Source organism: Sapajus apella, unplaced genomic scaffold (assembly GCF_009761245.1).
Source record: "Sapajus apella isolate SASKATOON/1434 unplaced genomic scaffold, GSC_monkey_1.0 scaffold59, whole genome shotgun sequence".
Classification (NCBI taxonomy): Eukaryota; Metazoa; Chordata; class Mammalia; order Primates; family Cebidae; genus Sapajus; species Sapajus apella.
Window position 1 is genome coordinate 9,238,232 of NW_022436999.1, and position 21,622 is coordinate 9,259,853.

At 44.2% G+C, this 21,622-nt stretch overlaps 1 protein-coding gene across 3 annotated transcripts in view; it reads right to left on the reverse strand.

Annotated features, from left to right (window-relative positions):
- LOC116528689 (nesprin-2-like) overlaps positions 1 to 17,658 on the reverse strand; it is a 187,489-nt gene extending 169,831 nt beyond the window's left edge. For all 3 annotated transcript variants that reach the window (XM_032246105.1, XM_032246100.1, XM_032246104.1), the window contains exon 1: positions 17,484 to 17,658. The gene's annotated coding sequence lies outside the window, so the exon portion shown is untranslated. The remainder of the gene's footprint in view (positions 1 to 17,483) is intronic.
- Positions 17,659 to 21,622: the final 3,964 nt, after the last annotated feature.

The following is a 21,622-nucleotide window of genomic DNA, read 5'->3' on the forward strand; positions in this document are numbered from 1 at the left end:
GAAAGAGAAGTTTTTTCACCCACTGTTGCAGTTAACTGGCAAACCTCTGTAATAAATTAACTAACAGAACCAGTTTAGCAACAAATGAGATGCACAAGGTCTTCAAATTCTAACCTGAGCCATGTTGCTGATTTGAAGCGATTTAACAGCATTTAAAGTAAGTTAAATTTTATATTTATGGAGTTTTCAAAACCACAGTCAAAAATAAGAACCCAAGCCTGAGCAACATGGCAAAACCCATCTGTACACAAAACACAAAAATCAGCCAGGCATGGTGATGCTCACCTGTAGTCCCAGCTGCTAAGGAAGCCGATACGAGAGGATTGCTTCGGCTCAGGAGGCAGAAGTTGCAGTGAGCAGAAATCACGCCACCGCACCCCAGCCTGGACAACAGAGACCCTGCCCTTAAAACCAAAAAAAAAGAACCCATATTTATGAAATTTCAGTAATAAACCCTGATATCAAATACCTAGTTGAAAAAGAAAAAGGTCAAAGTCTAGCTGCTTTGCCTAATTATTGCCAAGGTTCCAAGTGTCAGAAATATTTAAATGAGATAAGCATACAATTGTCCACAGCAATTATCTCTAGGAAGAGAGACTGCAAGAAAGGAAAATGAAAATATTATGGAGAAGGGCTTTTGCCCATGTGTGCATGTAAATGTTCATGCCTGAGAGAGAGAGAGAGAGAGAGAGAGAGAGAGAGAGAGAGAGAGTGTGAGTGTGTGTGTGTGTGTGTGTGTGTGTGTGTGTACGTACTGGGGTTTTTGTAATAACAAAAATTCCTTAAAAGGCAAAGTCTGATCAGACTTAATTTTTTTTTTTTTTTTTTGAGAGACAGAGTTTCACTCATGTTACCCAGGCTGGAGTGCAATGGCGCGATCTCGGCTCACCGCAACATCCGCCTCCTGGGTTCAGGCAATTCTCCTGCCTCAGCCTCCTGAGCAGCTGGGATTACAGGCATGCGCCACCATGCCCAGCTAATTTTTTGTATTTTTAGTAGAGACGGGGTTTCACCATGTTGACCAGGATGGTCTCGATCTCTTGACCTCGTGATCCACCCGCCTCGGCCTCCCAAAGTGCTGGGATTACAGGCTTGAGCCACCGCGCCCGGCCCAGACTTAATTTTTATCTGCATCGATGAACCTGACATAAGGATTACTCATTTCACTATCTAATAAAGGGGACACCATTAAGGAAAAGAGCAACATTCTCTCTGTCCCTTTGGCCTCTCCAATTGAACTAAAACAAGACTTAATAGATTAAGTTTTTACCCACTCCAAAACAACTATTTCCATTTCATCAGAAGCAAGAGAGAGAAATCTTAAAGGACATTAACCTTAAAGCAGCTCAAAAGGGAAAGAAATATTAGAACTTGAGAAATAAAATGGAGAATTAAACTCTCTTAACATTCTTCGGGTAACAAGGAGAACCACCCAGTTAAAGAGCTATTCTTTCCTCATAGTGAAAGCCTGAAGGTGGAAACTGACGAAAAGCATCCCAGAGAGCAGCCAGCTCACTGCCTCCAGTACTCACTCATTTATCCATTCTGCTGAGCTTAAAGAGAAAAGATAAAAATGAGAAGTGCTAGGGGCCGGGCACGGTGGCTCAAGCCTGTAATCCCAGCACTGTGGGAGGCCGAGGCGGGTGGATCACGAGGTCAAGAGATCGAGACCATCCTGGTCAACATGGTGAAACCCCGTCTCTACTAAAAATACAAAACATTAGCTGGGCATGGTGGCGCGTGCCTGTAATCCCAGCTACTCAGGAGGCTGAGGCAGGAGAATTGCCTGAACCCAGGAGGCGGAGGTTGCAGTGAGCCGAGATCGCGCCATTGCACTCCAGCCTGGGTAACATGAGCGAAACTCCGTCCCCAACCAAAAAAAAAAAAAAAAAAAAAAAAAAAAAAATGAGAAGTGCTTTAAAATTAAAGTTGATGTTTAAATGTCAGGTCTCTTCTGAGCCCCTACTTTTTCATCCTAAAAATAACTATTTGAAGCCAGGCATTACGGCTCACACCTGTAATCCTAGCACTTTGGGAGGCCAAAGTGGGTGAATCTCCTGAAGTCAGGAGTTTGAGACCAGCCTGGCCAACATGGTAAAAACCCCATCTCTACTAAAAATACAAAAATTAGCTGGGCGTGGTAGTGGGCACCTGTAGTCCCAGCTTCTCAGGAGGCTGAGGCAGGAGAATCACTTGAACCCACGGGGCAGAGGTTGCAGTGAGCCGAGATTGCACCACTGCACTCCAGCCTGGGCAACAAGAGTGAAACTCCATCAGAAAGAAAGAGAGAAAGAGAGGGGGGGGGGGGGGGAGAGAGAGAGAGAGAGGGAGATGGGGGGGGGAGAGAGAGAGAGAGAGAGAGAGAGGAAAGACAGGAAAGAGAGAAAAGAGAGAAAGAAAAAAAAGAAAAGAAAAGAAAAGAAAGAAAGAGAAAGAAAGAAAAGAAATCATTTGCTACCAATAAATAATTTGCGAAGGTACTTAGCATAAAACCTGAGACACAGTAGGTACCCAATAAATGTTAGCTTCTTTCTTTCAGAACTAAATTTCCAACTGCCAGATAGATCTCCTACTAATCTTTGAGCTCACAAGGCCTATTAGCCCACCTCACTGCTGGACTACCCAACTTAGCCCAGACCTTGTCCTCCTGTATTCTCTCTCTCTCAAGTAATGGCATGAACACTCTCTTTGGCACCTGGTTTCAAATTATCTGTCTTCTATCTCCTTTTAATCCCCTCAGACTCTGTTCTCCAAATGTCTTCATCACTCACCTGAATTTCTGAAACATCCTTGTAATTTGACTCCCTGCTTCTCCAGTACATCCTTCAAAACATTATGATGAAACAGAGCTCACACCAAGCAACTGTTTTGGTTCCCACTGACCATGAGAATATAGTCTGAACACCTGCATGTGAAACACCCTCCAAAATCTAACCACAAATCATCTCGCCAGCCTTCCCTCTTACCACACCCTGCCATGACCCCTGTGCTTGTGTTCCGCCTGCAATCTACTCTCCTCCATTCTCCACCCATGAAAGCCCTACTCATCATTCTAGGCCCAGCTACACACACTCAGCTCAAGTGGCAAATGTTTTACAAAATTAGCTCTAACTTCCCCAAAGTTGGCATTAATCACTTGCTTTATGCACCCACAGCACCTCACTTGTACCTCAGTTGGCACTTCTTCCATTCTAGATAATACCCAGTGACTTGTTTTCAAGGCTATCTCTCCCAGTTCCTGAAGAATTAGGACTCACATCTGATTCACTTCTGATTGTCCCCTAAACACCTGTTACCTAGCCCCTTCTGTACTGCACCCCTGAAATGAATGTAATAACTAGCATTTGTTACCACGGGGTTCTATAGGTACCACGCTGTCCGTTACCTGCATTATCTCACTAATACTCATCAACGCTTACAGAGTACGTGGGATTTTAGTTTCACTTTTACAGATGAGGAAACTCTACTCAGAGAGGTTAAGTAATTTGCCCAAAATAACACCTCTAGTATATGGCAAAGTTAGAATTTGAACCAGGGGTCAGACTGATTTCAGAAGCCATGCTTTTAACCACTACACTATACCACGGACATTTTTAAAATTCACTTGTTCCTCTAGAATGTATGCACATGGGAGTATTACTCAAGATCAGCACCCCAGGAAATCGTATTTACTCCTATCAGCACATGGAGGTCCTTTTGGTTCTGCTCTAGTCCAGGGGCATAAACAAGCAGACTCATGATAACCCAGATTCATTTATTTTTCTCCTTTCTTACCTCCACTCCCAGTCCCCACTACCTCTGAAAAACAAATCAGAAGAGAAATGTTTTGGAAGACAGAGATAGAAAAAGAATGCAATCTTTCATTCCTTGTGATACATATAATAGTAAGTATATAAAATTTAGCAGGCATATAGAACCTAAAAGAATCTGTTGGATCATTTCAAAACATGCTCACCCTGCTCAAACCTGAAATCAACAGCAGTTGCTAAGAAAACACATGACCAAATGCAAGACAACATGATGACTCACCCAAGGAACAAGCTTACCTTCCAGTTCTCAGAAGCCACCACCAACAGAGAGTCTTTGTAACCAAATCATCAATCTGTGGTTACAAACATTCAGGAGTTTCTTTTCATCCAGCTCAGAAGTGAATATAATCAGTTCTGGATTAAACACTTTTATAAAAGTAATTATTACCCAGCAGAGGGCAAGCTTTCTGCAGTGAAAAATGTACAAAGACTACAAAGGTAACATATTTTCTTTTAAACAAAGGTCTATTAACAGAGAGGAAAGATTCTTACTCAATGTCATCAAATGAGTGACTACAAAGGACATTCTAACAAGAGTATGCTTAGTAACCTATTTTCTTTGCCAACACAAGTGCAAATAATAAAACACATCTTGGCCGGGAGCAGTGGCTCATGCCTGTAATCCCAGTGCTTTGGGAGGCCTAGGTGGACGAATTACAAAGTCAGGAGTTCGAGACCAGCCTGGTAATGTGGTGAAACCCCATTTCTACTAAAAATACAAAAAAGTAGTCGAGCATGGTGGTGCACGCCTGTAATCCCAGCTACTAGGGAGGCTGAAGCAGGAGAATTGCTTGAACCCAGGAGGCAGAGGTTGAACTGAGTCGAGGTCACATCATTGCACTCCAGCTTGGGCAACAAGAGCAAAACTCTGTCTCAAAAGAATAAATAAAAATAAATAAAACACATCTTTAACTCTTTAGTAAACACAATTCATGATAATCATTTTTTCTTTCTGAATCACTATCTCAAATTTTTGAACTAAAAGCTCTAATATGCATTATTCTACCTACAATCCCATTGTACACTGGCCATAACCCACCATTATACTGTAGTAATAGCTTATATGCATTTCAGTTGTGGGATTTTTTTTATTTGTTTTGGGAGTATGGCATAAACAGTTTATTTATATTGTTGAAATATACAGCTAAGATAAAAATTTCTTCTGAGTGATATTTTTAAATGAAAATTAGCTCCTGTATGAGGTGTCTGTGAAAAAAAAAGGAAATTAGCTAACTCCTATGGTATGACCCATTAATTCACCTATCACACAGAAGCAGCTAAAGATGAAAATCTCAGTCATGAGTGATACAATCAGCTTTTCCTGAGGATACCACAACTTGTCCTCCAAAGCAAAAGCAGGAGAAAACAGGCGGTATGTCTGTAATCAGTTCTGTCCCCTCTCCGAACACCAACTATCCCACAAGCTGATTTCCTACTAAATGCGTTATCTCTAACCTTGAAAAGAGGACGGCATGGAGCACACTAAGACAAATGGATTTTTAAAACTTATTACGCATCCCCACATGCTCTTCCTTTTCTTTCCAAATGAGGCAACATAACTGCTGAAATGAGTAGTGAGAATTCTTCGTTTACATGTTAAAAATCTGCCCCACGGCCAGGCACAGTGGCGATCCCCGTAATCCCAGCATTTTGTGAGGCAGTGGCAGGCAGATCACTTGAGGCCTGGAGTTTGAGACCAGCCTGGCCAACAGAGTGAAATTCCATCTCTACTAAAAGTACAAAAATTAGCCAGGTGTGGTGGTGCATGTCTAGTTCCACTCAGGAGGCTGAGGCAGGAGAATTACTTGAACCCAGGAGGTGGAGGCTGCAGCCTGGCAACAGACTGTGACTGTCTCAAATAAAAAAAAAAAAAAAAAAAAAACTTCAAACCTTCAAAACCTTCTAATATCTACCTTCCTAAAAGTCTGCCTTTCAGATTACTGCCGGGTGCGGTGGCTCAAGCCTGTAATCCCAGCACTTTGGGAGGACAAGGTGGGTGGATCATGAGGTCAAGAGATCGAGACCATCCTGGTCAACATGGTGAAACCCCGTCTCTACTAAAAATACAAAACATTAGCTGGGCATGGTGGCGCGTGCCTGTAATCCCAGCTACTCGGGATGCTGAGGCAGGAGAATTGCCTGAACCCAGGAGGCAGAGGTTGCGGTGAGCTGAGACTGCGACATTGCACTCCAGCCTGGGTAACAAGAGCGAAACTCAGTCTTGAAAAATAAAAAATAAAAAAAAGTCTGCCTTTCAGATTAAAATTTCCCATTCAAGTGCAACAATTCAATTTTGCCAGGGTATGCATGTATATCTTTCTTACTATTCTAGAATATTATTTACAAGTATAATGCATATATTATTAACATAATAACAGTACATAAAATGTTATAATAAAATGTATTCACGGTAGTGACAAGTATATTTCTTTTTGCCAGGCGCGGTGGTTCACGTCTGTAATCCCAGCCCCTTGAGACGCAGAGGCAGGAGTACTGCTTGAGCCCAGAAGTTTGAGACCAGCCTGGGCAACATAGAGAGATCTCGTCTCTGCAAAATATCGAAACACAAGGCTGAAGGATCATTTGGGCCCAGGAGGTGGAGGCTGCAATGAGCCATGATCACCACACTGCACTCCCACCTGGGCGCCAGAGCGAGACCTTGCCTCAACAACAAAAAAAGTATACTTTTTAATAGATTTTATGCAAATAGGAATATATGTACATGTGTCCACCTGTTGTTTTGTTTTATCCACCTTTTGTGTAAATTAGCTCCAGATAAGTTTTATCTATAATGTAAGGGTAACCAGGAAATGGCTACATATGATTCCGTTTCAAATTCATTTCTAGCACCTTAACATCTCAAATAATTTAAAATCCAATTATTTAAAGATAAAATGATAATGACGGATGAAATTTTCTTCAAAATAATCCAGCACAGGGGGGATATATGAGGACATGGGTAAAAACAGATTGATAGGATTTAATAATATTTATTCTGGGTAATTGTTTCGTGATGGTACATTTTACTATTATCTCTGTTTTCGAATCTATTTGAAAGTTTTCATAAGAAATTTTAAATCCAATTTACTGTTACTCCACTGTCAAACATAACTGCATCACTTTGAATTTGTTTTACTGGGCTCACTTCAGCAACACATAGAGTAAAACTGAATTTGTTTTACCTACATTTCTTTTTTTCCTTTTAGACGGAGTCTCGCTGTGTCTCCCAGCTCACTGCAGCCTCAATCTCCCAGGCTCAAGCAATTCTCCCACCTGAGCCTCTCTAGTACCTACCTGGGACCACAACCATGCACCACCATAGCCCAGCTAATTTTTTTTTAAGAGATGGGGGTCTCACTATGTTGCCCAGGCTGGTCTCAAACTCCTGGGCTCATGTGATCCTCCTGCCTCAGCCTCCCAAAACGCTGGGATTATAGGCATATGCTATGGTGCCCAGCCTACATTGCAATTAATGTTTTATATGATATTAGTGCCAACTAATGCTCTTAAAATACAGTGGGGTAAATATCACATTTCTTAACCATATGCATAGACTTCAAGAGCTGAAAAAAAATCTCAGAGATCATCTAATCCTCTATGCCCATGGTTCACAGTCTGGAGCATGCATTAGAATCACTTAGAAGGCCTATTAAACACAGACTGCTGGGCCCCACTGTCAAGGTATAGTCAATAGGTTGCTGCTCCTGGTCCCTGGGCCTTACTTTGAGAACCACTGTCCTAGCTGACCATGCTTTGCCCTGCTCACGTCCCCACTGCAGGGACTCCAATCACCCCATTGAGATGTTCCCATGCTAATGGGCCTTTCTGCTTCTAGACAGCTTGCTAGTGGCAAGGGACATTGACTTTCATCTGTGGGTCAGAGCCCAGATTCAATAAGTATTTAAAAAATAATTCGTTGAATGTATTAAAGAGGGGTGCATTTACACAGCACGATAGAGAAGAGCTAGTCACTTATAACAAACTGCACACAATGGTAGTAGCCAAAGGGAGACTAAAGTCAGCTGAAACCAGAGCAACAAGTAATTGGCAGATTCTAGAAAAATCTAAGCACCGCATCTCAGATTGAACTTTCCAATCAAATATGGACACTGACGAGCAAAAGCTTGAGGCCCCTTTTTGTCAAATGTGTTACTTTGACCTAAGGAGCTATTAGCAAGCATTTTTCATCTCACACACCATCAAAAGAAAGAGATGCTTTCACACTTATCTTTCAACTCAACATTTCTCAGGGTCTGGAAAATGTCAACACAGGAAGATAGATTTCCTTCTCCCCATTCACCTCTCCCTTCCTAATGGAGCCCAAAGGAAAGAAAAGGAGGCAATGCACCCTGCAGAGCCTATCTGGAGGGGAGGGTTCTCCAGTGAGGTGCTCTGAATATTGTAACACTCTGCTGTATTCTAAAATATGTTCTATACATAAGCAGAATACGTATTTTAAAAATAAAATATGTTTCTATTACAGCAATGGTTTGCTCTATGATAATTTCATGGATTTAGTATTTTTTTTTCTTTTTCCTGGAAAATTAAAGCAATTAAGGATTGAGTTCAAGAAAATTAGTTTCTAGGTCAGGCACAGTGGCTCACACCTATAATCCTAGTACTCTGGGAGGCCAAAGCAGGTAGATCATTTGAGCCAGAGAGGCAGAAGTTGCAACACTCCAGCAAGGGAGGAAAAGGAGGGGAAGGAGGGGAAGGAGGAGAGGAAGAAGAAGGAGGGGAGGAAGGGGAAGAAGGGGAGGAAGGGGAAGGGGGAGGGGAGAAAGAGAGACAGAAGAAGAAAAGAAAGGAGAGAAAAGAGGTCAGGGTACGGTGGCTCATGCCTGTAATCCCAGCACTTTGGGAGGCTGAGGCGGGCAGATCACTTAAGGCCAGGAGATGGAGACCAGCCTGGCCAACACGGTGAAACCTCTTCTCTACTACAAATACAAAAATTAGCCAGGTGTGGCAGCACACACCTGTAGTTCCAGCTACTTGAGATGCTGAGACCAGTAGGTCAAAGCTACCATGTAAGCAACAGAGAGAAACTCTGTCTAAAAATGAAATAAATAAAATGTAAAAATAAGAAATATAATAAATTAACAAAATAATGATAGCTAATAAGCATAAGGCTATAAAATAGAATTATAAAACATATTCAAGTAATCCAAAAACAGTAAAAGAAAGCAAAGAGCAGATGAGGAAAAAAAGAAAATGATAAGATGTTAGATTTAAATCTAATTACATCGATAATTGCTTTAAGTATAAATGTCTAAACACCTTGATTAAAAGGCAAAGACAGTTACAATGGAAAAAAAATATAATATCCTCCAAGGAGTGGCATCCACTTCTTTACTGCAGGCTGCATATAGTGACCTCCTTCTTTTAAAAAATGCAATACAGAAAGGAGAACTGCATCTCAAAAAAAAATAAAATAAAATAAATTGTAATTTAAATTTTAAAAGTTTTTTTTTTTTTTTTTTGAGACGGAGTTTCACTCTTGTTACCCAGGCTGGAGTGCAATGGCGCGATCTCGGCTCACCGCAACCTCCGCCTCCTGGGTTCAGGCAATTCTCCTGCCTCAGCCTCCTGAGTAGCTGGGATTACAGGCACGCACCACCATGCCCAGCTAATTTTTTTTTTTTTTGTATTTTTAGTAGAGACAGGGTTTCACCATGTTGACCAGGATGGTCTCGATCTCTTGACCTCGTGATCCACCCGCCTCTGCCTCCCAAAGTGCTGGGATTACAGGCTTGAGCCACCGCGCCCGGCCTAAAAGTATTTTAAACTGAATAAAAATAAAATCACACCATATCAAAATTTGTGAGATGGCACTAAAGTAGTACTGAGGAACAAATTTAAAAGACTAAGCACCTATATCAAACAAAAAAAAGTCACAAATCAATGACCTAAGGAAACTAGAATAAGAACAAATTGAACCCAAAAGTAAAGTAGAAAAAAAAAAAAAAATAAAGATTAGAGTGAAACTCAATTAAAGGGAAAATGGAAAAATATTAAACAATATCAATGAAGCCAACAGTTAGTGCATGGAGGTCAATAAAGCTGACAAACCTCAAGCCGAGGGCATCTCAACCGTGACACTGCTAACACTTTGGCTGAATAACCGAGAGGCTCTCACCTATCCATTGTAGGGTATCTAGCAGCATCCTGGACTTCTGCCCACTAGATGCCAGGAATACATGCCTCTCGTCCCTATACCAGACATGGTCTCCAGACGCTGCCTCCAAAAATTACCAAATGTTCCTCGCATAGGTGGGGTAAACTTCCACCCATGTTTCACACCATAAACAAAAATTAACTCAAAGCAGATGAACCTAAATGTCAAACCAAAACCTTCAAACATTTTAGAAAAACATCATAGGAGAAAGCCTTTTTGATTTTGAATGAAGTAGATTTCTTAGATATAATACTAAAAGTACAATCCATAAGAATAAATTGACAAGTTGTACATCATCAAAATTAAGAACAGTGTCCTCAAAAGATATTGTTGAGAGAATGTAATAAACTTGCTATGGTTTAAATGTCCCCTCCAAAACTCTGGTGAAATTTAACTGCCACTATATTATTAAGAGGCAATACTGTTACAATATTACAGTATTAAGACATAGAACTTTTTTTTTTTTTTTGAGACAGAGTTTCACTCTTGTTACTCAGGCTGGAGTACAGTGGTGACTCACTGCAACCTCCGCCTCCCAGGTTCAAAGTGATTCTCCTGCCTCAGCCTCCCGAGTAGCTGGGACTACAGGCACGTGCCACCACACCCAGCTAATTTTTGTGTTTGTTTTGTTTTGTTTTGTTTTTGAGATGGAGTTTTGCTTTTGTCACCCAGGCTAGGGTGCAATGGCGCAATCTCCACCTCAGCCTCCCAAGTAGCTGGAATTACAGGCACCTACCACCAAGCCTGGCTAATTTTTTTTTTTTTTTTTTTTTTTGTATTTTTAGTAGAGATGGGGTTTCACCATGTTGGCCAGGCTGGTCTCGAACTCCTGGCCTCAGGTGATCCACCCACCTCCACCTCCCAAAGAGGTGGAACGTTATCAGGTGATAAGGTTACGAAGGCTCTGCTCTCATTAATGGATTTATGCCATCATTGTAGGAGTGGGTTCCTTATAAAAGAATAAATCAGGGGGAGTTTGGTGGCATGCACCTGGAGTCCCTGCCACTCAGGAGGCTAAGGCAGGAGAATTGCTGGAACCTGGGAGACAGAGGTTGCAGTGAGCTGAGATTGAGCCACTGCACTCCAGTCTGGTCAACAGAACAAGGCTCTGTCTCAAAAAATTAAATAGGCTGGGTGCAATGGCTCATGCCTGCAATCCCAGCACTTTCAGAGGCCAAGGTGGGCAGAGCACTTAAGGCCAGGAGTTCAAAACCAGCCTGGCAACACAATGAAACCCTGTCTCCACTAGAAATACAAAAAAAAAAAAAAAAAAAAAAAAAGCCAGTGTGGTGGCATACACCTATAATCCCAGCTACTCGAGAGGCTGGGTACAAGAATCGTTGGAACCCGGGAGGCAGAGGTTGCAATGAGCCAAGATTGTGTCACTGCAATTCAGCCCGGGTGACAGAGTGAGGCTGTGTCTTAAATAAATAAAATAAAAAGAATAAATCAGCTCCATTTTGCATGTTTCTCACCCTCTCTTTGCCCTTCTGTCATGTAGTGATACAGCAAAAATGCTCTCACCAGATGTCGCCCCCTCCTCAATCTTAGACTTCCCAGATTCTAGAGCCATGAGCCAATAAATTTCTGTTCATTATAAATTACCCAATCTGTGGTATTCTGTAATGGCAGCACAAAATGGACTAAGACAAGACTGAATGCAAATATTTGCAAATCTTATACCTGATAAATGACTTGCACCCAGATTACACAAAGAACTCTCAAAACTCAGTAATAAGGAAACCACAAGAAAATGGGCAAACAATTTGAGCAGACACTTCAACAAAGAAGATACGCATGGTAAATAAGCATATGAAACAGTGCTCAATGTCATTAGCCATCAGGGAAACAGAAATTAAAACCACAATGAGGTACCTACACACCCAAAAGAATGGCTATGAAAGCCTGACCACCCCAATTGTTTGCAAAGATTTGGAGCAACTGGAACCCTCACAGGCTATTTTGGTTCTACTGTATAACCACTTTGGAAAAGTACAGTTTTTGAAAAGTTAAACATATACCTACCATAGAATCTAGTCGTTCTACTCCTAGGTATCTACCCAGTGGAAATGAAAGATATGCATATAAAGACTGTGTATAATGTTCACGGCAGCTTTAGTTTTAATAGTCCAAAACCAGAACAGTCCAAACATCTATCAATGCGTGAAAAGATAAATGAACTGTCCATCAGTACAATGTTGTACTACTTAACAATAAAAAGGAATTAACTATTAATACAATACGGGTGAGTCTCAAAATAATTATGCTAAGAAAAAGCTAGGCAAAGAAGAGAACTTATTACATGATTCCATGTACATAAAATTCTAAAAATGCAAACTAATCCACAGAGTCAGAAAGTTATCTATCATTGGCTATACGAGGAAAGGGATTTAGGGTACAGCAAGGGGCTGGAGGGAGGCAGTTTCACAGGCCTATACATAAGTCAAAAACTTCTCAGCCAGGTTCAGTGGCTCACACCAGTAATCCCAACACTGTGGGAAGCCAAGGCAGGCGGATCACAAGGTCAGGAAATCGAGACCATCCTGGCTAACCCGGTGAAACCCTGTTTCTCTAAAAACACAAAAACTTAGCTGGGCATGGTGATGCATGCCTATAATCCAAGTCACTTGGGAGGCTGAGACAGGAGAATTGCTTGAACCCAGGAGGCGGAGGTTGCGGTGAGCCAAGATCACGCCATTGCCCTCCAGCCTGGGTAACAAGAGCGAAACTCCGTCCCAAAAAAAAAAAAAAAAGAAAAGCCAGGCACGGTGGCTCACACCTGTAATCCCAGCACTTTGGGGGGCCAAGGCGTGTGGATCACGAGGTCAGAAGTTCAAGACCAGCCTGGCAAACATGGTGAAACTCCATCTTTACTAAATATACAAAAAATTTACAGGGCATGGTGGCACACACCTGTAATTATAGCTACTCAGGAGGCTGAGGCAGCGAATTGTTTAAACCTGGGAGGCGGAGGCTGCAGTGACCTGAAATAACCACTGCACTCTAGCCTGAGTGACATAGCGAGACTCCATCTCAAAAAAAAAAAGAAAATTAAATTAAAAAGTGAATATATCGTAAGTACTCAGAGAATAGGCTATTGCATTTAATATTATTTCTTGCCGGGCGCGGTGGCTCAAGCCTGTAATCCCAGCACTTTGGGAGGCCGAGGCGGGTGGATCACGAGGTCAAGAGATCGAGACCATCCTGGTCAACATGGTGAAACCCCGTCTCTACTAAAAATACAAAACATTAGCTGGGCATGGTGGCGCGTGCCTGTAATCCCAGCTACTCAGGAGGTTGAGGCAGGAAAATTGCCTGAACCCAGGAGGCGGAGGTTGCGGCGAGCCGAGATCACGCCATTGCACTCCAGCCTGGGTAACAAGAGCGAGACTCTGTCTCAAAAAAATATATATATTATTTCTTAACCAAGATGTTGCCTATCTGAAATATTTCATAATTTCAAAAAAGAAAAAATGGTTTTACCGTTTCCAATTTGGCCTGCCCCACTCCCAGGCAGGATGAGGTGCTTCCCTCTTCTCGCAGCCCCCAGGAGCATGTGTGTATACTGCAATAGCTTGTCTTCCCACTAGACTAATAGCTTCGTCAGGAGAGGGACTAGGTCTTTTGATCTTGACATAATGGTCAAATACAGGTCCTTTAGAGTCTGCAAGCCTGCCTTTATATTCTAGGCTCTGCCACTCACCCATAGCATAATCTCGGAAAGTTATTCAATCTCCTGATGCCCAGTTTTTTAAAACCACAAAATGGGCTAATAGGCTATATGTGAGGATTCAATGTTAATTTCTCCAGAAAGGCCCTGCATGATCTGACACCTGACTTCCACTCTGTCATTAGTCCCACCCTCCCTTGACTCCACAGTGCTCAGCCTCAATGACCTCTCAGTTCCAACAAATCCACACACCGCCAAGCTCTTTCCTGCCTCAAGGCCTCTGAGCATGCTATCTCTCTGCCTGATCTTCTTCCATTCCTGTCTCCTCTCTACAACCTCTTATGCCACAACAACATGGCTAGCTCCTTCTCATCTTCAAGTCTCAGTTAAACGCCACTTCCACCGAGAAGCCTTCTCACCAGTATTATAGGAGGCCTCGGTTATTCTATGTCTCAGTATTCTGTTGTACCCTTCTTTCCACTCTACATTCATTCAAGTTATTGCCAATTACTGTTCCAGATTCTCAAGTTACGAAAGTGAATAAAACAGCTCTAATCCAGCTCTGAAGGAGGATACAATCTCCTGAAGAAGACAGACAATAAACAAGCCACATATTATATGGTAGACAGCCATGAGGACTATGGAGGAAAAATAGTAACTACTTTTTTTTTTTTTTTTTTTTTTTTTGAGACGGAGGTTCGCTCTTGTTACCCAGGCTGGAGTGCAATGGCGCGATCTCGGCTCACCGCAACCTCCGCCTCCTGGGTTCAGGCAATTCTCCTGCCTCAGCCTCCTGAGTAGCTGGGATTACAGGCACGCACCACCATGCCCAGCTAATTTTTTGTATTTTTGGTAGAGACGGGGTTTCACCATGTTGACCAGGATGGTCTCGATCTCTTGACCTCGTGATCCACCCGCCTCGGCCTCCCAAAGTGCTGGGATTACAGGCTTGAGCCACCGCGCCCGGCCAATAGTAACTTATGAAAGGAGGAATGGGAGTTGCGAGAGTGGTTGTGATTTTAAATTTGGGGGTTAGTGAAGGCTCACTGATAAAAATAACATCAAGTAAAGAAGTGAAGGGGGTCAGGTCAACAAGAGAACCATGAGAGATACGGGCCAGAGGGTCATTCTAGGCAGTGCACAGCAAGTCCAAAGGCCCTCATGCAGCAAGACAGCTAGTTTGTCTGCAGACACTCGAGCAGCAGATAAGATAGGAAGGTAACGGCACAGAGAAGCAGGGAAACCAAAAGAGGTGTGCTCTGGAAGCCACTGTCAGGGCTTTGCCATTCAGTCAGAGAGACATGAGAAGCTACGGAGGGTTTGAACAGAAGAATTATGTGATCTGATTTACCTTTCAAAACCTGCGATTAGTTTAGCAATATGTTTTATTTCCTGCCTATATTCCTCACCTAGATAAGGGCAGGAAACCATGGCTGTCTTGTGCACCACTATCACCCTGGCAGCTAGCATAATACATTGTGGGTACTCAATAAGTATTTACAGATGAAAAAGGTAAAAAGGTAATCTACGTAAAGTATCTATTGGTACAAAATAAGCATTCTATAAGGGGTAACTATTATAATTATTCAGATCCCCAGAAGCCAGCACAGTGGCTGGTATGTGTAGGAGTTTGAGTAAATGAATAACTTTGTGAAATTATTGAAAATACATATTTAAAACATATAAGTAACAAAAAATATAGTAATGAAAAATGAGGCCAGGCGCAGTGGCTCATGCCTGTAATTCTAGCACTTTGGGAGGCCAAGGTAGGTGGATCACGAGGTCAGGAGATCAAGACCGTCCTGGCCAACATGGTGAAACCCCGTCTCCACTAAAAACACAAAAAATTAGCTGGGCGTGGAGATTCGTGCCTGTAATCCCAGCTACATGGGAGGCTGAGGCAGGAGAATCACTTGAACCTGGGAGGCAGAGGTTGCCGTGAGCCGAGATCAGGCCGCTGCACTCCAGTCTGGTGACAGAGCGGGACTCCGTCTCAAAAAAAAAAAAAGAAAAACAAAAATGAGTAAATCGCTTTTCACTCATTCCCTTACTTAAAATGTGATTCATTCCGTTTTTAAATTTTACATTAACTCTCACCTTACCCTAGTGAGAGCACTACTCAGAATGACCTCATTGTGACTCAGTTCTCTAAACAACCTGCAATATCCTACAACACAATTAACCCGAATCCACTGAAATGCTTTAAAAAAAATTTAATTGGGTGAATTTATTCACATGATTTTTCAAACAATTTTAAGGCTAGCTAGTGGGTTGTTTTTTTTTTTTAATTCAGATAAAGCTTTGTTAATTCAAACATATGGACAAAGACCTTAACATTTCCACTTCTTACTTATTTTGATATCTCCAGTCTTCACCACGAAAAAACCTTAATGAGGATTACACCTGTTCCCACCGCCCCAGGGGGCTGGCCAGGCTAAAGCCGTTCAGTAATTATCTCAGGAAAAGCCCTCGAGAGTCTCCACAGCTTTCCAGAAAGACAACTTAGAGAAGGAGTCATGCATTAAAGCATGAAAACACACCAAATATTCCATCCCATAAAAGCTGAACGCTCTCCCCTGAATCTGTTTACAATGTCTCAGTGGCAGGTACTGGAGTGGTGAGAAGGGCAGGTGTGGCCCGGCATGGCTTCATTGTATTCCCCACCTCTAAAAGTGATCGAACCCATCAGAGCATGGCCACATAGTATCTGCAACGAAGCCTTCGGAACTTTTAGAAAAGCAGACGAAAGTTGCTTCAAATCAAAGAAACCCAAAAAAAAAAAAAAAAAAAATAAAAAAAAAAAAAAAAAAGGCGATGCCAAGAGTGGAGCCGCGCGAAAGAACCCTCACGAATTGGCTCCGACTTGCTGGTGCTTGTACACAATCGCGCCTGCGGCGTCCAGCTCAGACGCTCCCTTTCACCGAGGGAGGGGGAAATAACTTTCGGAAACAGCAGGCGTCCACAAACGCGAATGCTACACGGGACTTCTCAGCCTCCATCACATCAGGCGCTAACGTTCCCAGTAGCACTAATGCCATACACAGCCCCCGCCCCGCCCTTTTGGACAGAAGAAAAATAACCTAAGGAGGAGAAGGTGCCACCGTCAGACCCTAAAGGCAATTTCAGACAACAAAGACCCCAAGCAATCAAAATGGAATTATAATCCCAGCGTCCGAGAGCCCCCGCCCCCGCGGAGGCGCTAGGCTGTCCCGCCCGCCGCCGCCTCTCCAGTGCCCGGTCCGTCCGTCCCCTTGCCCCCTCCAGCCCGGGTGCGCCCCGGCCCTCGGGTCCCCTAGTCCCCCCGGCGAGCCCCGCACCGCCCACGATCCTGCAATCTCTGCGCCGCAGCTGTCCGCCTTCCAGCTCACGCGGCATTCAAAATCTTTCCCGCCCAGGCGTGACGCGAGGAATGAAAACAATCAGCGGCCCCCGAGCCCCGGGGCCTGGGCCGGGGAGGGGGTGGCCGGGGCACCCGGGCACAGCCTCCCGCGCAGCGCCTGCCCGAGCCGGGCAGACCGGCGGGCTGGGGCCCGGAGGTGACACAAAGAACCCGGAGAGACAAACGCCACCCGCTGGCGCTCGCTCCAATCCCCGGAGCGCCCCGCCCGCTGACAAGTTTGCGGCGCCCTCCACGCACCCCGCTCTCCCCACCCAAGCAAAGTTTCCCGAGGCCCGGCTAGGACCCCGGCACCGGGTCGGTTCCCGGCTCCCGCCGCCCCCCGCCCCCTGCTCGGGGATCTTTCACTCCCTCGCCCCCGCCCCTTCCCCTCCCTCCCGCTCTCTTCTGGGCGCACCGGGGTACTGGGGCCCCGCGGCCGCGCTCACCCACCTTCCGCCCGGCCGAGAGGCGAGGGCGCGGGCCGGGGCCGCCCAAAGTCGGCGCCCCGCTTGCCTGGCTCCCTGGATCGCGCCTTTTGCTCGCTCTCCCTCTCGCTTTTTCAGGTCCAGCCGAAGGCTCTGGGCGCAGCTGAGCGCGCTCCGCTCCTTAGCGCTCGGAAAGCGGCAAACCACGCCCCGCGCCTTCCCCGCCCGCCGCCCGCCGCCCGCCGCCGAGTCCCGCGCTCGCCGCTCGGCGGCCAGTGTGGAGCGCGCCCGCCAGCGCGGGGCGGAGCAGCAGGCCCCGCCGCAGCCCGGGGCGGGTAACTTTCTCCCTGTATTTTGGGACATCAGAAGTGGTGTGAGGGAGAGACCAGCTCGCAATGCAAGTTCACGGCCCTTTTCTTACCCGGGGCTGGGGGACCAGGGGTCACAAACTCCCCCAAAAAGCTTTTCTGGACTATTTCAGCAGGGGTCTTCTCCAACGCCCGTAGATTCCGGGGTCTTGGAAGTGGGAGTAAGAGAGCAGATCTGCGATTAGCTATCAAACGGTAAACAACTCATTTCACCCCGTGGGCTCTTTGTAACACCAGGAGTTTGGATTCGAAGGCCTTTAAAATCTGGATCCGTATTTCGTAGTGTGGTCCGGACCTCGGGGTCACCTGGAGAGAAGGGGAGGCTCTTGTTAACAATGCAGATGATCGGGTCCCTCCCTCCCCTTGGATGAGGGGAAGTGGAGAGCTGCCTCAGTCGTCTGTCGCGACATACATCATCCAGGTCTGAAAACTCACTGCGAACTACATCCTTGGAACTGCGTCTTGCAGGTGGCTGTTTGATTTAACAGCAATACTCAATCCCTTTGGACTCAGGATGATGTCATTTGACTCCCACTTACCTCTTGCGCTGCTATTTACAGTATTACTAAGGCACCTGAAGTTCCAAATAAAAGGCGCACCTCACTATTATTACATAAAGAAGCAGTGACTTTTCAGTACTTCTCTATTGAGTTTCTATCACAATCAGATTTATTTTATTTTTTAGACAGGATCTCACTCTGTTGCCCAGGCTAGAGTACAGTGGCGCGATCTCAACTCACTGCAGCCTCTACCTCCTGGTGTCAAGCGATCCTCCAGCCTCACCGCCCCCTCAACACACAGCTTCCCCTCCCCGCCTCCGCCACACACCGTCTTTAGTAGCTGGGACCACAGGTGCACAGCACTACACCAGTAATTTGTGTATTTTTTTTAGAGACGGGGTTTGGCCATATTGCCCAAGCTGATCTCAAACTCCTAGCCCCAAGTGATCCTCCCACCTCAGCCTCCCAAAGTGCTAAGATTACAGGCATAAGCCACTGCATCGGCCTTAACTTTTCTGAAAAATTCCAAGTTCATATATATGTCTGTGGCTACAGAATCTTGCCTGAATTACTGTAATGTCTCAAAGTAGATGGCAAAGAACAGAGATTAGAGGTTTGATAATGCATTCAGCTAACATATATTAATGGGAAAATTAGTTTTAAATTGTACCCACAATTTGGAACGATTGTTTCAAAAACATTTAACCCTGTGGACTACCAGGTTGATTCAGGCAAATTATTTGAAATGCATATTTTATTGATGGTCAGTAGCTCAACTCTTCACAAATGCAGAGTTCCTTGTATTCCTAGATTGTTCTTCCAATGATATCACTTCTCAGACTACCTAGCTTTGCATTATTTATTAACAATGGCTTGAGTCACAACAAAAGTCTATAAAGCAAGAACAACTTTCTGGTCCTATGCTGTCTTTTCATAAAACCACTTTGCTTGATGGAATGGATAGTTACAAGCCAGAGAGGCAATTTTAGAGAGAAGTTGGGCTCAGGGATTTGTGGAGCTGTCTACAAAACATTGTCTGCTATTTTTCCCCTCTCTGTTCTATTCATTCTATTAAGTTCTATTCTGTGTCTATTGCTTTCTTTAGAGTAAATCCTGCAAAAATCATAATGGCAACAGTCTCTGGAAAAAAATGTTACAATTTCCTAGTCATTGTTCCCTTCCAGGCACCTATGTTACAAGCCCTTGTTGAAGTGAAAGGACTATTGCTCCATATTGTCTAGTATATTTTAAAGAGTCCAGAATACAATGTCTCAAAATGTTTTTAGGTGTCTCTAATTAGAACCTTTTAATTACCTGCGATGTCTCTTAGCCATCCCAGTTTGGATATTAAATTAATACCTACTTTTAAATCAGCAGATTAGACTAATGACAAGTGCAATGAAACAGATCCTCTGTACTTTGAAGTGAAAATCAAATGTAATGTTAAGCCAAACAGAGACACACCTAGTTCTCTTAAAACACAACCCTGGGCCTATAAACAGGTGGCTTATATGGTTACATCTCTGACTAGGAAAGTGTAAGGGTTGCCACAAACCCGGCCATGCATACACTTTCCCATGTACCGAAATACAAACATAGTATGACAACATGTATGTTGTCGGCCTGGCGCAGTGGCTCGACCTGTAATCCCAGCACTTTGGGAGGCCGAGGTGGGTGGATCACATGAGGTCAGGAGTTCAACACCAGCATGGTGAAACCCTGTCTCTACTAAAAAAAAATTCAAAAATTAGCCAGACTTGGTGGCTCATGCCTGTAAACCCAGCTATTTGGGAGGCTGAGGCAGGAGAATCCCTTGAACCTGGTAGGCAAAGGCTGTAGTAAGCTGAGATCGCGCCATTGAACTCCAGCCTAGGCAACAAGAGCAAAACTCTGTCTGAAAAGACAAACGAACAAAATAAGATAAAATAAAATAGTACATTGTCGTATTATACCCCATGCCCCAGCAAGCCTCTGTATCTTATAACAAATGATCTGCTGGGCTCAACAGCCTGCCTGAGCGACTTTGCTAACTCCAGCTGTAGTAAACATAAGTTTTGCAAGTTGCTCAAAATGAAAGCACATCTGTGACTTGGTACACAAACATGCTAGGGCACATGGGTGACAATACTGAAGTAGACATTCCACATATACTTGCACAGTGTTCTGAGCAGGTCAACCAAGAGTCACTGACAAAAACCATGGTCTAAGGAACTCAAGAGAGCTGGGCATCCTCGTGCTATGAAAGAAATGCTAAATTCACCACTCTAAGTTAGTCAGCAACTTGTCACCTGATCTCATGGCACAAGTGTTGATATTTATATTTCTGCATCCCACCCTCAGCTATGAGTTCTGTGTATTTATCCTTGCATCCGGAGTGCCTAAACAAGAATGGTAACGGATTTTATCTTGGGAGCTAATTCCAGTCATACGTGGGTGCCATGTTTAAAAAAAATGGTGGGTCACTGGCCTGGTGTGGTGGCTCACGCCTGTAATCCCAGCACTTTGGGAGGCCGAGGCAGGCGGATCACGAAGTCAAGGGTTTGAGACCATCCTGGCCAAGATGGTGAAACCCCGTCTCTACTAAAATACAAAAAAAAAAAAAAAAAAGTAGCCAGGCATGGTGACATGCACCTGTAGTCCTAGCTACTCTGGAGGCTGAGGCAGGAGAATCACTTGAACCCAGGAGGCGAAAGTTGCAGTGAGCCACGATTGCGCCACTGCACGCCAGCCTGGCGACAGAGCTAGACTCTGTCTCAAAAAAAAAAAAAAGAAGGGCGGGGCGCGGTGGCTCAAGCCTGTAATCCCAGCACTGTGGGAGGCCGAGGCGGGTGGATCACGAGGTCAAGAGATCGAGACCATCCTGGTCAACATGGTGAAACCCCGTCTCTACTAATACAAAAAATTAGCTGGGCATGGTGGTACATGCCTGCGACTCAGGAGGCTGAGGCAGGAGAATTGCCTGAACCCGGGAGGCGGAGGTTGCGGTGAGCCTAGATCGTGCCATTGCACTCCAGCCTGGGTAACAAGAGCGAAACTCCGTCTCAAAAAAAAAAAAAAAAGAAAGAAAAAAAGAAATTGTGGGGCTCCATCTAGATTTGGCAAGAAAGTGTACAAGATTTGGCAAGAAAGTGTACAAGTTGATTAATGACTGATTCTCTTGCCATGGGCACAGAGGATGGTAGTGTGACAATGCTATCGTGTATTTATCAACTCTGATGGTAATAGAAGATAATAATGTTAAGTGGCTCGCCAGATGGATAAGTGAATTTTTTTTTTTTTTTTTTTTTTTGAGACGG